This window comes from Ictidomys tridecemlineatus, chromosome 15 (genome assembly GCF_052094955.1).
Source record: "Ictidomys tridecemlineatus isolate mIctTri1 chromosome 15, mIctTri1.hap1, whole genome shotgun sequence".
Classification (NCBI taxonomy): domain Eukaryota; kingdom Metazoa; phylum Chordata; class Mammalia; order Rodentia; family Sciuridae; genus Ictidomys; species Ictidomys tridecemlineatus.
In genome coordinates this window covers 36,242,918-36,256,767 of record NC_135491.1, presented here as the reverse complement: position 1 = coordinate 36,256,767, position 13,850 = coordinate 36,242,918, and positions in this window count along the sequence as shown.

Genomic DNA, 13,850 nt, shown 5'->3' with positions numbered 1-13,850 from the left:
GCCTTGCCTCCTTTTAGGTTGTTTTCTCAGTGTTTTGTCACAGTGATGGAAAACTAACAGCCTGTTTTTGAGCTTTATATAAATGGAATCAAAAAACTTGTGACGTTGATCAAGCGGTCATGGCCGACGTACCTAGCAGCAGGACTGTGACACTGGGTTTTGCAACAAGGAAAAGTTTTATTGACAGCTGACTGCCAAAGAGTCAGGAGGCAGCTCCAATCCACCTCCCGATCAGCCAGTGGCTGAGGAATTTAATTGGCCAGGCAGGAATAAGGGCTGAGCTGTTGTAACCCGGGGTCTCGTGGAATAGTCTCCACCTGGGACGGGGCCAGGTGGAACTTGTGGATGCTTCTCACCTGTTCTAAAGCTGCTGATGACACCCTTGCTTCTCATCTAAGGCTGCAAGGCCTTGTTCTCCTCCCTCGGGTCCCATTTGTGGGAGACTTTTGGTGCCACCAGGCTCTAATTCCATTTTAGATCAGGTCTTTGGCTTCTGTGCCTGTGTCCTGAATAGGAACTTGCTTTGCTCTGGCTCTTTTTTTTTTTTTTTTTTTTTAAATACTCCTTTGTACTTGGTTTCCTTTGCTTGTGTTTCTGAGATTCTTTGTGCCATTACATGAGGTTACTGTGTTCGTTTTTCCATGGAGTGCAGTTATTCCTTTGTATGCCTATACCACAATTTATTTATCCATTCTGTTGTTGATGGACCCTTGGTTTGTTTATAGTCCTTGGCTATTCCAAATAGAACTGCTACGGATATTCTTATCGTTGCCTTTTCATGAATATATGAATGCATTTTTGTTGGGTGAAGCGGCTGGGTAGGCAGGACGCATGTGTTTAGCTCACACAGATGATGCCAAATGGATTTTGAAGGTTGTACAATTTCTGTCTTCATGAACAGTGTATGAGAGTTCTGCTTGTGCCACATCCTTGCCAACACTTGATATTGTCTGTCTTTCACTTTAGCCATTGTGGTGGGTCGGTTGTGGTATTATGTTGTTGTCTTAATTTGCCTCGGCCTGATAGCTTATGAAGTTGGACCTGCTTTCATGTTTGTTGATCAGTGGGATATCCTTTTTAAATAAAGTGCCGACCAAGTCTTTTATCCATTTTTTCCCACGGGTCATCTGTTTCATTTCCTTATTGTTTTGTGGAAATTCTTTTTGTATTTTGGACATAAAACTTTTGTTGGACATATATATTGCCAAGTATTTTCTCCCACTCTGAGACTTGCTTTTCATTCTGTTAATGGTGTCTGGTTGAGTGGAAGTTCTTCATGTTAAGGCTTTGCCCTCTAACGTGATCTTTAAGAGGTCTGTTTGCAGTGTTATTTAACACTGCAACTATGAAGTCATATCCCCAGGAAAATTTACTAAATCTGTGTCAAATATCTTTGCCTCTTTTTCTCCCCAGTGAATTCTGCTGGGTGACCGCCACAAACATCCCAAATTAGAATTCACTGAGGTCACTTCAGGCTATTGTCTCTTCTGCAAATAGTACTTCCTTGTTTAAAAGAAAGGGATCAGAAAGCATCAGGTAACGAGAGCGCCGTTATGAGCATTTGTACATACAGGGACTCCCTCTTCTCTAAGGACTTTTTTTTTTTTTTTTTGAGAGAAAAAAATGCTTGCCTAATATCCCAGCATAGTGGGTGCATTCAGAAGTATTCACTGTTGCACAATTGTAACTGAAAACGACTGGAAATGCCAAAATGTCCAAATTGGGGCAGATTCACTCAATGGGATACTGAAGAGGCATTTTTTTAATGGTGAATCTACACTTGGGAACGTAGATTTAAGGAGGAAGAAAGCAAGCGTGGAACAGCCCAGGTGGGAGGCCCTGTGTGTCCGTCTCTTCTTGTCACAGCCAGTGGTGGGAAGGGGCTGGGGGCTCTGGGGTGGGAGGGACGCTTGCATTCCTTTGCAGATCATTTGGGACATTGACAACATTAAAAACCCACGTGCATTTGTTATGTCCCCTAAAAAAAGCGAAAAAAATTGAAAACTTTGAAAAACAGGAATTGGAAAAGGAATCAAAATTTTCATTCCGATAGAAATAAACAAAAATTTTATCTGAGTCCTTAAAGGTTCCCTTCAAAGCACTGACAACTTCTCCCTGCTTCTGAGCAGCTGATCCTAGCGGGAGTCTCCTTTAGGGCCCAGCCATGGAGGGACTCACTCTGTGGCCACTGTCAGGGCCACCTTCTCATGAGGCACAGCAGACCAGTGCCCAGGGCCTGTGTTATTTCAAGGGCCCACAGAAATGTTTAAAAAAAATTTTTTTTAAATCATTTTAAAAATAAGAATATAATCTGAACTGGGTTATAATAGTTTTTTTTTAATCAACAGTCATAAAATTAAAAAGTTGTGTGTATGGGCATATAATACATAAAATTATATGTTCATAATATTAAAATTTATTTATTTATTATGTTAATGAGGAGGGGCTGGTGAATACAGAAATGCCTAGAAAGTCATAATGTGATTTCTGGGAAAACTTATTCTCTTTCTCTCTCTCTCTCTCTCTCTCTCTCTCTTTTATAAAAAGTCAGGTGAGCCGGGCGCAGTGGTGCACCCAGCGGCTCTGGAGGCTGAGGCAGGAGGATCTTGAGTTCAAAGCCAGCCTCACCAAAAGCAAGGCGCTAAGCAACTCAGTGAGACCCTGTCTCTAAATCAAATGCAGAATAGGGCTGGGGATGGGGCTCAGTGGTGGAGTGCCCCTGAGTTTAATCCCCTGTACCCCCAGCCCTGAAAAAAGGTGATGAAATTTTTAGGCTTGGGAGCCACACGCTCTCCGTGGTGTCTGCACTCTGCTCCTGGAGAAGGAAGCAGCCATGATAATATATAAACGGCCTGGAGTGGCCCGGATTCAGCAGAACTTCACAAGAGCAGGCAGTGGGTTGGTTGGGGCAGAGCACCCAGCCCTGAGTGGGGGGCTCGTGAATACCCAGTATTTGCTGAATGGATGAATGAACTGGACAGGGGTTGGTAACCAGGCCTGATCCCTGTCCAGTGGCTGAGTTGTGGGGCAGGGTCTGTATTCTGGGCTGAGGGCCAATTTTCCTGGTACCCCAACCCCTGATGTGCTGTGTGACCTTGGGTGAGCCGCCATCCGGCTGAGCCCCAGCTCCCCATCAGTACGGACGCAGTGCTCCCATGGCTGGACCATGTTCAGAGGATGAAATGTGACGGGGGCCGTAGAAGTGTCTGGAATAGGAAAAGGAGATCCCCACTGGGCAGCTCAGGGCAGGAACTCGGAGGCCTGGCAGCCCGGGGAATGTCAGCTTGGCAGAGGGAAGAAGGGGTGGGGCCGGTCAGTAGCATGACCCGAAACACAAACAGTCCCCGAGAGAGGGGCCGAAACTCTCGGGTTGGGGAAAACATGCCAGTCAGGTTTCCGTCCTGCCTTTGAGCAGGACAGGGGCAGGTGGCCGGGACTGGTCTCAGCTGGCAATGGCTGGTATTGGCCTGGGCCCCTTTGGTGGGCATGTATCTGGCCAGAGGTGATCCTGGGCGTCCCAGGGTGAAGACTGTCCATCAGCCAGGACATGCCCTCGGAGCCGGGGGTGGCATCTCAGCGGTCAGACCTCTGACCCCAGGGAGGAAGTCCCATGTCCCCATGTCACTACAGGGCTGCCCATCAGCCTAGCCAGGCCAGCTCCCTGGGGACCTGAAAGGGCAATTTAGAAGCATGTATTAAAGCAGAGCCGGGTGCGCACCTGTGATCCCCGTGACTCCCGAGGCCGGGGTAGGAGAATCATGAGTTCGAGGCAGGCCTTGGCCATGTAGTGGGATCTTATCGCAAAATAAATTAAAAAAAAAAAGAGCTGGGGGTGTATGTACCTCAGGGTGCAATCCTCAGTACCAAATAAATTAAATGAATGAATAAATAAAAATAGACGACACCCATTTCGGGGGGGTCTGGGAATTTCGCCTTGTCTCCAGGTGTATCAGGATGTAGAACTCTCCATATGGGTCAAACAAAAAGCACAGTTTTCATAACTTAAAAGAGCTGTGTTCCGGGGCTGGGGCTGGGGCTCAGTGGCAGAGCGCTTGCCTAGCATGTGCAAGGCCCTGGCTTAATCCCCAGCATCCAAAGGAAAAAACCAAAAGTGTGGCCAAGCTCACCATGTTCTACCAGGGATGTCAGAGTACGGAAGCAGCACAGTGGAGGCCCACTGCCACCTCAGGCCTGGAGGGTAAAGGAAGGGAAGGAGGTTAGAACCTGGCGGGAGCTTTGGCGGCCCTTGGCTTGCTTGGAACTGTATTTGGGGGAGGCACTGTCCCTGGCCATACTCTGTGCTTATGCAGCATGAAGTGAGAAGCTAACTCCCCGGTCTCTCCTCCAGCCTCCCAGTCTCCAGCTGGTGCTTCCCACGCTTGGAACCCAGCCAGAAGCCAAAGGGCAAGGACACCCACTGGGAAATGCAGCCCAGGGGGCCAACCATGGCAGAGCAGGTGCCTGTAGGCAGGCAAATGGAGAAGAACCCAGAGAAATGCTCTCCAGGATGCTCGCGAGGCACACAGGGGTTATTAATTGCATTATGGTGTGTAATGTGAAGGGAAGCAACTGATTGGTGAGGGGAATCGTGGGAAATTTTCATTAGCCCATAAGGTGCCAGTCAGGATAGGTAACGTTAAGCTGCAAAAACAACTTACCTCCGAAGTCTCCGCCCTGCAGCGCACAGAGCTGTATATTGCTCAGGCTAAGCCAACGTAGGTTAGAGTCCTCTGCTCCATGCAGTTATCCGGGGACTCAAGAGGGGAGAGGTTGCTACCTTTATCCTAGTGATCTTTACTGTTCCAAGGGGCAGCGGTTCAAAAGAACCAGGCGGAGTCAGGTATCAACATGGAAAGGTTCCTGGGTTGTATTGGGTGAAAGAAGCCCCAGGACCTAGCTAGCGTTGATGTTAAGCCAATGCCACAAAACAGATGCTGGGGTCTGTGATTTGTAAATGCGCAGCCGTGCTCTGGAACCTCTGCGGAGTGAGAGGGACCTGGCATTGTAAATGCGCAGCCGTGCTCTGGAACCTCTGCGGAGTGAGAGGGACCTGTATCATTTGCATTTTAAACGTGGAACAGGTGTGCAGAGAGCACCCTTGAGTGATGGAGAGAGCGGGGGCCTACCTTTCCTTGGTGGCCACGTCTAACTCTGCTTCTAACTCTCCTGCGGCCTGGCCTCCTTTTCCCAGGTAGAGGGTGGACCAGGTGCTCTGGAAAGCTGAAGCCGGGCCTCACGGGGCCTGTTCACTCCTTCCTAGTCTTTCTCTTGGGCTGCCCTGGAGGGATGTTCAGGGAGTTGACCCTAACCAGGCCTAGACTGTGCCCTTCTAGAAAGGGATGTGAGGGGAGCCTGAAGCCTGGCACAGCCTTGGAGACCCCTAGTCCTTTGGCCTAACTTTATGGTTTTGAAATGCCTCTGGCAAGTCCAGACCCTGAGTCCTCTCTGACAGCCAGACCTCAATTTCCTCATTCACCTCAGCCTCTGTACACTGACCTGTGCCATTTTTCCTACCACACCTGTCTTGTCCTTATTGTTCCAGATTTTTCCATCCTTCAAGACTCAAACCAATTAGCCCTTCTCTAGTCTGCCTTAGTCCATGTTCTGCTGCTGTAACAGAACACCACAGACTGATTCATTTATAAACAGAAGTTTATTGGCTTGGTTCAGGATCCTGGGAAGTCCAAGGTCCAGTCCTGAAATCCAATGAAGCAAGTGTAAAAAACAGGGAGAGAGAACTGGGCTGAACTCATCCATTTTATCAAGAACCTACTTCCAGGACCGGGATGTAGCTGAGTGTTGGAGCTTCTGCTTAGTATGCATGAGGCCCTAGAGGTGGGGAGGGGAAACCACTCCCTTAGTAACTAACCCTACTGTGGAGATGACATTAATCTATCCTTAAAGGTTCCACCTAACCTCCTCTTAAAGTTACCACCTTTTTTTTTTTTTTATGGTACTGAGGAGGTACCCAATGGAATTCTACCACTGAGACATATCCTCCTCCCTTTTTAAAAAATTTAACATGGGTTTTGGTTTTTTTAGAAAATACCTTTATTTTATTTATTTTTATGTCGTGCTGAGGATTGAACCCAGTTCCTCCCACATGGGCTAGGCAAGCGCTCTACCACTGAGCTCCAGCCTCAGCCCTGAAACAGGTTCTTGATAAATTACCCAGGCTGGCCTTGAATTTGTGATCCTCCTGCCTCAGCCTCCAGAATAGTCGGGATTACAGGCGAGTCCCACCTCTTAATATTGTTATAACGGTGGTTAAATTTCAATATGAGTTTTAGGGGGGGGATGTTCAAACCCTGCACCCTCCTCCCTGCCAGAATGTCTCTCTGGCCATCCAAAGCATAGATTTGCCACTCTGAGAAGTTTGTTCTTCAGTTATACCTGTGCTTAGTGTCCCTTTTTTTTTTTTGGTTTGATTTTGATTTACATATTAAAGCCCTTATGCTATCTTGTTCCATGAAAAAAAAAATCAAAGCATCTTTTTGCTTATATATCTATATGAAAGGGCTACTGATAGTGTAAAAAACACTAGGGTGTAGCTAACGGAGAGCATGTGCCCATACATGTGTATGGGGCAGGGTTTCATCTTTGGCAGCAAACAAATAGATAGATACTCAAGTTGCTGGGTGCAGTGGCACATGCCTGTAATCCTCGGGAGGCTGAAGCAGGAGGATCGCAAGTTCGAGGTCAGCCTCAGCAATTTAGCAAGGCCCTAAGCCATTTAGCAAGACAACCTTTCACAAAAGAAAGAAAGAAAGAAAGAATTGGGGGGGGGGGCAGCTGGGGACGAAGCTTGGTGGTAAAATACCTCTGGGTTCAGTCTTCAGTACAAAAACAAAACAAAAAAAAAAACATAAGTCTACCTTTTTCAAAGTAAAAGCAGCAAATGCACTTTATAAAGAATGGATCAGGGCTGAGGCTGGAGCTCAGTGTCAGAGCGCTTGCCTAGCTGCATGAGGTTCAATCCTCAGCACCACATAAAAATAAATAAATAAAATAAAGGCATCCGGTCCATCTATAACTACAAAAAAAAAAAAAAAAAAAAAAGAAAGAAAAAAGAAAAAGAAAGAAAGAAAAGATCATCCAGTCATGGTGGCACAGCTGTAATCCCAGCTGCTTGGGAGGCTGAGGCAGGAGAATCACAAGTTCAAAGCCAGCCTCAGCAATTTAGCAAGGCCCTAAGTGACTCAGTGAGACCCTGCCTGTCTCTACATAAAACACACACAAAAAAGGGCTGGGGATGTGGCTCAGTGGTTAAGTGCCCCTGGGTTCAATTCCAGGTACCAAAAAAAAAAAAAAAAAGAATAGATCAAAAAGAGAAGAAAAGCCACCCACTGTCCCACTTCCCTTGATACAAAATCTAACCCTGCCAGCCATTTTTCTTCCTCATTTTTCTCCTGCTCATTTGTACTTTAAAAACCATCATTGTTCAATTTCTGTCCTGTCTTTTTCACTTAAATTTGTACTAAATCCATTTCCACGTTGCTGCCTGAACTGGTTCCAGAATCACCATCTCAAAATCGTGTGGTGCTTCATCAAAGAACACGCCAGCGCCGCTCAACCCGCGTCCCGCTGCCTGCTTCCTTCCAGTCACTTCCCTTGCAAATAAAGCTGAATGAGTATTTTTATCCCCAAAGCTTTCCCCACGTTTTGAAAATATAGTTTTTTAGTCCCGATTCTCAAGCTCTGTATGATTCATTTATGAAAAGGAACCAGATCGTGTGTTTGCGACGATGGATGTTACATGTAAGTTCACATGGGCTCCTGGGACAGTGGCCCGGGGGCAGCCCCCAGCGAGCTGAGCAGTGTGGTTAGAGACGGGCATGTCTGGGCTCCCAGGTTCTGTCTCTGGTGCTAATTTGTTGTCTGACCTGGAAAGGCCTGTTCCCTCCCTTGAGTCCTGGACTTTGGTGACAAAATGAAAAGATCTGAAAAGTAACAATTGTGTTGGGATATATATATATATATATATATATATATATATATATATAAAATATATATTTTGGTTACAAGTTACAGAAATTTCAACTTGAATGAAGAGATTTGACCAAAGACAAGATATTTACTGGCTCTCCAAAAAGAGTATGGAGTCAGGTCTGGCTGCATCTAGGGGTTCAAACAAGGTCATCTTTCTGTCCGTAGATCTGTTCCCTTGTGGGATGCTCATTTTAAGATAGACTGCTCCCGGGTGTGTGCGAAGGACAGAGATGACTGACCCTCCTGTTCATCCCTGGCAGGGATAAAGTTAGGGGTAGGGGACTGACTCCATTTTGGTCCCCCTTGCCCCTGGAACCTGGGGAGGGGAACCCTTTTGTTAACTCATGAATTTGAAGTTGGGGAGGAGTGGCTTCCCAGAGAAAAATCAAAGTCTGTAGCCAAGGAAGTTGCCCAAGCAGAGCTGGGCTGTCATTCTGAGACTATTTTTTTTTTTTTTTTTTTGGTACCAGGGATTGAATCCAGGGATGTTTTACCACTGAGCCACATCTCCAGCCTATTTTTTAATTTGAGATAGGGCCTTGCTAAGTTGCTTAGGGCCTTGCTCAATTGCTGAGGCTGGCCTCAAGCTTGCAATCCTCCTGCCTCAGCCTCCCAAGTTGCTGAGATTATAGGCAGTGCCACCATGTCCTGCTTGATTCAGGACTTTGGCTGATCTGTCCCACTGGCTCCTTCTCTGATGCTCCTTGAACATTTGAGGTCCGCTTCTCAGATTGTTGGCTGGACATATTCGCGAGCAGCAAGCCCGCAGGCCAAGATCTGTGGCCCTTCCTGTTATCTGGGTGAGGGGAAGACAGCCCCCTCCCCTGCACCCCGAGGAAACAAAGCTCTCTAAAAACAACGAACCTCAAATCACAGTATCGGATCCTCAGGTGTCAGGATGTTCTCCCGTTGCCATAGCAGTAGTGTGCCAAACACCACCAATATTCCCACCGTCTAAATTTAGAAAACCATTAATCCTTAAAAAAAAAAAAAACCCACCAAAATATAATACCACACCCCATAAATAGGTGAGGGCTTTGAAGAGAAACCAACAAAATCTAAAATTAAATCATACCTAATAAATATGCAGTACATGTCGTTGTTTTTCCGTGGAATTTCACCACGGGACTAGAAGGGGCTTTGCTAAGGGACTGGGGGGTGGGGCAGGGGGAGACTTCCACAGGCATCCGGAGGGGAAGGGGCCTCTCTGGGTCATGGATGAAGCCGGCACATGCTCCCTCCTGAAGCAGCGTGGCTCTGAGGACTGACCAGGGTCATACTCCAGCTTTTATGTGCCTCAGTTTACCAATCTGTACACAGGGGCATGGACGAAGACCCTTCTGGTTCTCAAATTCATTGAGATTAGCTTCCTCACCCCATAAAGAGTTTCCATGAATAAGTAAGAAGAAATACCTCAAAAGAAAAATGGCCGTTGGGGACCAGAGGGTAATCATCCCTTCCCCTTAAAGAAAGAAAAAATAATATTATTTGGAGCCATCATTTTGAATATTTGCTTAACTTAGTGATGTGCTGGATAAAGCAGGGATTTACAGGTAAACAATTTGACTTGGCTGTATTTTTTTTTTTTTTTTTGGTGCTGGGGATTGAACCCAGGACTTTGTGCATGTGAGGCAAGCACTCTACCAACTGAGCTACATCCACAGAGTTATGAAAAATTGTGCTGTGAATGGATAATAATGAAAGTAATGCATTCCACTATTGTCACGTGTGAAAGAAAGAGAAAAAAAAAAACCCACAAAAACCTGGCAAGGTGTTGACATTGAAGCTGTCATAAAAACACTCAAATGCAGTGGTGATCAGAGAATTGCAAATAAGACCAGCAAATAAAACCATCATTAGTCTTGCCAATCATGGGAAGATGCTCACACCTGCCCAGTGGTGGAAGGGGCACAGGCACTCAGCCACTTGACAGAGGAGCAGGGGCATGTTCTCCTGGGAGGGTAATTGCCCGTATGTCACAGAGGCCTTAGGACCCTGTGGCTGCCATTGCATCTCTAGGACTTCCGTTGGAAACAGAACTGGGCACGTTTGCAAAGGTTGCTTAGCAAAACGTACAGAGGTCTCTCAAATCACAGTATCAGATCCCCGGTCAGGCCGGGTCCAGCCTGGGCTCCTGGGCTTGCTTGTGTACGAGGGTCACCACCCCCCAGCAGGTGAACCCACAGAGGGCGTCTCTGCTATTCGTGGCTGGCTCCTAGCCTGGCACCCTGGCATCCACAGATGTTCAATGGATAAACAAAAGAAGCTGGCGTTGGATCAGTGTCCCCACAGGTCTGGGTGTCAAAGCCTTGGTCCCCAGAGTGGTGCCAATGGGTGGTGGGGGGCCTCTGCCAGGTAAGGACTTCTGGGAAGCGCTGGGCTGTGCTCTTGGAGAGGACGGTGGTCTCTAGTGGTCACTCCCTGGCCGTGGAAAGAGCAGTTCTGCTCCATGCCCATTGAGGGGTCTATGGGGGACTAATCCTGCTACCATGGGCCTTACCACAGGCCCAGAGGGGTGGCACCAATCGATCATAAGCTGGGACCTCCCAAACTGCGAGCCAACGTAAGCCTCTGGAGTACGGGGACCAAGGCGTGCGCCCCACCTCTGCTCCCTTGGGGTGTTCCTTGGGTCCCCTCGTGTCCGCCACGGTTGGCATCCAGGTTTTCTGCAACCGTCAATGCTCCCCCTTCCCCACCCGCTCTGACCCCTGGATCCCGAGGGCTCTGGTGGCTCAGGCCACGTCATCAAGGCTGGGGGGTTGTGCAGGGGACCCCACAGTGAGCCCTGACTCTCAGTCAACATTTGAGGTGGAAGGAACATGTGCTCTGTGACCCAGGGGAGTCCCCGATGGCCAAGAAAAATGCCTTAAGCTAAAAACCCAAACAAGAACAAACCCAGCAACGACCCCCACACACGGGTTTCCCACGCAGAGGAGCTTAGACCGACTGCAGAGGCGCACAGCTGCGGTCCCAGGTCCCAGCGCCTTCAGAACCTCTCTTTTCAAGGTCCTGCTTTCCCGGGTGCTGGCCTCTCTCTGAGAAAGGTTCTTTATCTGGTGGCAAAATGACCCATCGGTGGCTCCAGGCTCACCTCCGACAGACAGTGCCATTCTCCCAGGCCCCCCCCCCCACAGTCCCAGGAAGCCTCTGATCGGCCAGATGAGGGCTCTGCCCCCTCGGAGCCCGTCTGTGGGGGAGGCTCATCTGGCCAGAGACTGCAGGCTTTGGGTCACCCGGATGATCTCTGGGTGAAATCACTGGGGCCCAGCTGCCCCTCCCTTCTGCAGGCTCCTTCTATTTCTCTTTCTCTTGGTGGTGCGGGGCCTGAACCCAGGGCTGAGCACACCAGGCAGCCTCTACCAGCGGAGCTACATCCCCAGCCCTCCTTCCGTTCTTAATTCCCTTTCTCACTGGTTTCTAGTATTTCCCTGGGGAGCTGTGCTGGGGGGGGGGAGTGAGCCCGTGTGTCCTGGAGGGTCCTCTTAGCTTGGCTGCGGGCCAAGTGGAGACCAGAGGCTATTTCTGGCAAGGACTGAGGTGGGTGGGAAACCCGGGGCAGGGGATGTAGGGGCACTTGGAGGGAAACCTGAGCCTGGGGGGCCTGCACCCGCCCCGGGCCTGGGAAGTCTGCTGGCTGCCAGGAAGGAGGCTCTGGGGTGGGGCGGGGTGGGGCCCCAGCAGCTGGGAGGGAAGGGGTGGGACAAGAATGTCCCTCCTCCCAGGCACCTGTCCTCTAGTGTGTCAACCTTTGACCTCATCCCACAGTCACCGGCGAGAAGCAGGGAAGTGACATAGCCCGCCAGGCAGGTACCTGTACTTCCAACAGGGATGTTCACCTCGCCCTCTTGAGAGTTCTCAGAGCCAGATGCTCTTCCACGTGTCTCTAAGTGTTAACCCCGTTTCCTACCGAGTTTCACAATGGTATGAAATAGGCACGGCTATTCTACAGATTGCCATTGGGCTCAGAGAGGGGAAGTGACTAGCCCAAAGACACACAGCCAGTGAATGACAGAGCCATGGTCAGTGTCGGGGTGCCTGTAACAATGGGCAGGTGGAGCTCAGGAGCAGTCAAGACGCTGGGAAAGGCCGAGGCGGAAGGCCGGCCACTCACCCACCCCGAGGAGGGAGGGTGGGAATGCAGGAAAGGCAACCTGTGATCTGGGCCCTGATCTATGCCATTTGCACAGGATGAAGTGTGCAGGGAAGGGCTTTCCAGGAACAGCATCAGCAAAGGCAAAATGCTAAGTGGGGACGGGGACATCTGGGACAGGGCAGGCCTGGCTGGGGCCTCTGCCAGTGTTTTGTGGGTCATGAGAAGCAGGCTGAGGGTGGACTGTGGTGCCCTGAAAGTGCCCCGAGGCCTGGCATCCCCAGCGTTGCTGCAGGGACAGCTGACCCCACTGCCTGGCGTGGTCTCTTGGATTGGGGGTGGGAGACACGGGGCCTGGCAGGACACAGGGGCAGGAAGCCCTGCTCCTCCCAAACCTATGCTGCTGGTCCCTCGGTGGCTTGGGTGGCTGGGGATGGACGGGAAGCCGGCCACTCCTGTGGGGTTAGAGAAAGCCCTCTGTGTGCACCACGACAAAGAGGCTTTCTGCCAGATGGGAGGAGAGGAAGCGGCCATCTCGGCCCAGCCCCGGCATGAAAGGAGGCTCTGTTGGAGACCTGGGGTCCTGGGTCCACAGAACGGGGCTGGGGGAACGGCGTCTCCTCAGTCTCTGCCCGAATTCCCCAGCAGCATGAGGGGGGGTGGGCTTGGTCTGTTGGAGACTGATCCCAGCATAGCGATTGCCCGGCTGTGTGACCTTGATCAAGTCACTTCCCCTCTCTGAGCCCTACTTTCCTCTTGAGTAAAATGTGGGTGGGGAGCATGCTGGTCAGCTAGGGTCAAGACCAGTCAGCACATGCCCAGTGAGCACCGTCACCAGCACCTTGCAGCCTCTGCATCCTGCCCTGCTCTGGCACTGGACCTAGATGGTGTCACCCCTCCACCGAGGCTTCTGTACTGCAGGTCAGGGCTCCAGCCCTGGACGTTTGGACTCTGCAGCTCCCAGCTGCACCACGACAGGGAAGGGCTGGCGGGAAACACCCAGCTGTCTGGAGGGTGATGGTCTGTGCCTCTTTGTTTATTTGGGCCCTGGGAATGGCACCCAGGGCCTTAGGGCAAGCTCTGTACCACTGAGCCAGACCTCGGCCCTTTCTTTGTGTTTGTCTTGAATATCTTAATTTTCTCAACTTGGGTGTGAGCAAGATGTAAAGGAAGAAAGATAAAGAGGAAATGGAACCTCTGGGGGGGATCCAAGGTGAGTTTAAATTAGAGTCATTTTTTTTTTGGTACCAGGGATTGAACTCGGGCACTCGACCACTGAGCCCCATCCCCAGCCCTATTTGTATTTTATTGAGAGACAGGGTCTCACTGAGTTGCTTAGTGCCTCGCCATTGCTGAGGCTGGCTTTGGACTCGCCATCCTCCTGCCTCAGCCTCCTGAGCTGCTGGGATTACAGGCGTGTACCCTGCACCGGGCCTTATAGTCATGCTTTGAAAACCAAACATTTAAAGATGCAGATTACTGTTCAGTTCTGGGAGGAGGTAGGGTAAGGCCCCAGGCAGACCTGGACTCTAGGTATCACCCCTTGCTCCTAGAAGCCCCTCAGACCCTGAGTGAGGATGACAGCACTCCTAGACGGCCCGGGGTTCCGTCCACTGAGAGGCTCTGGGTTGCAGCTGAGAGCCGGGGCAGCTGCTGGGGTAGTCTCCTGAGCGGCAGAGGCTCTGCCAAGTCTCTCCTTTGGCCTTGGCTCTGAGGAAGGGCGTAGGAGAGGTCTCATCCTCTTCCTGTACCTGGCCCTACACTGCCCTCC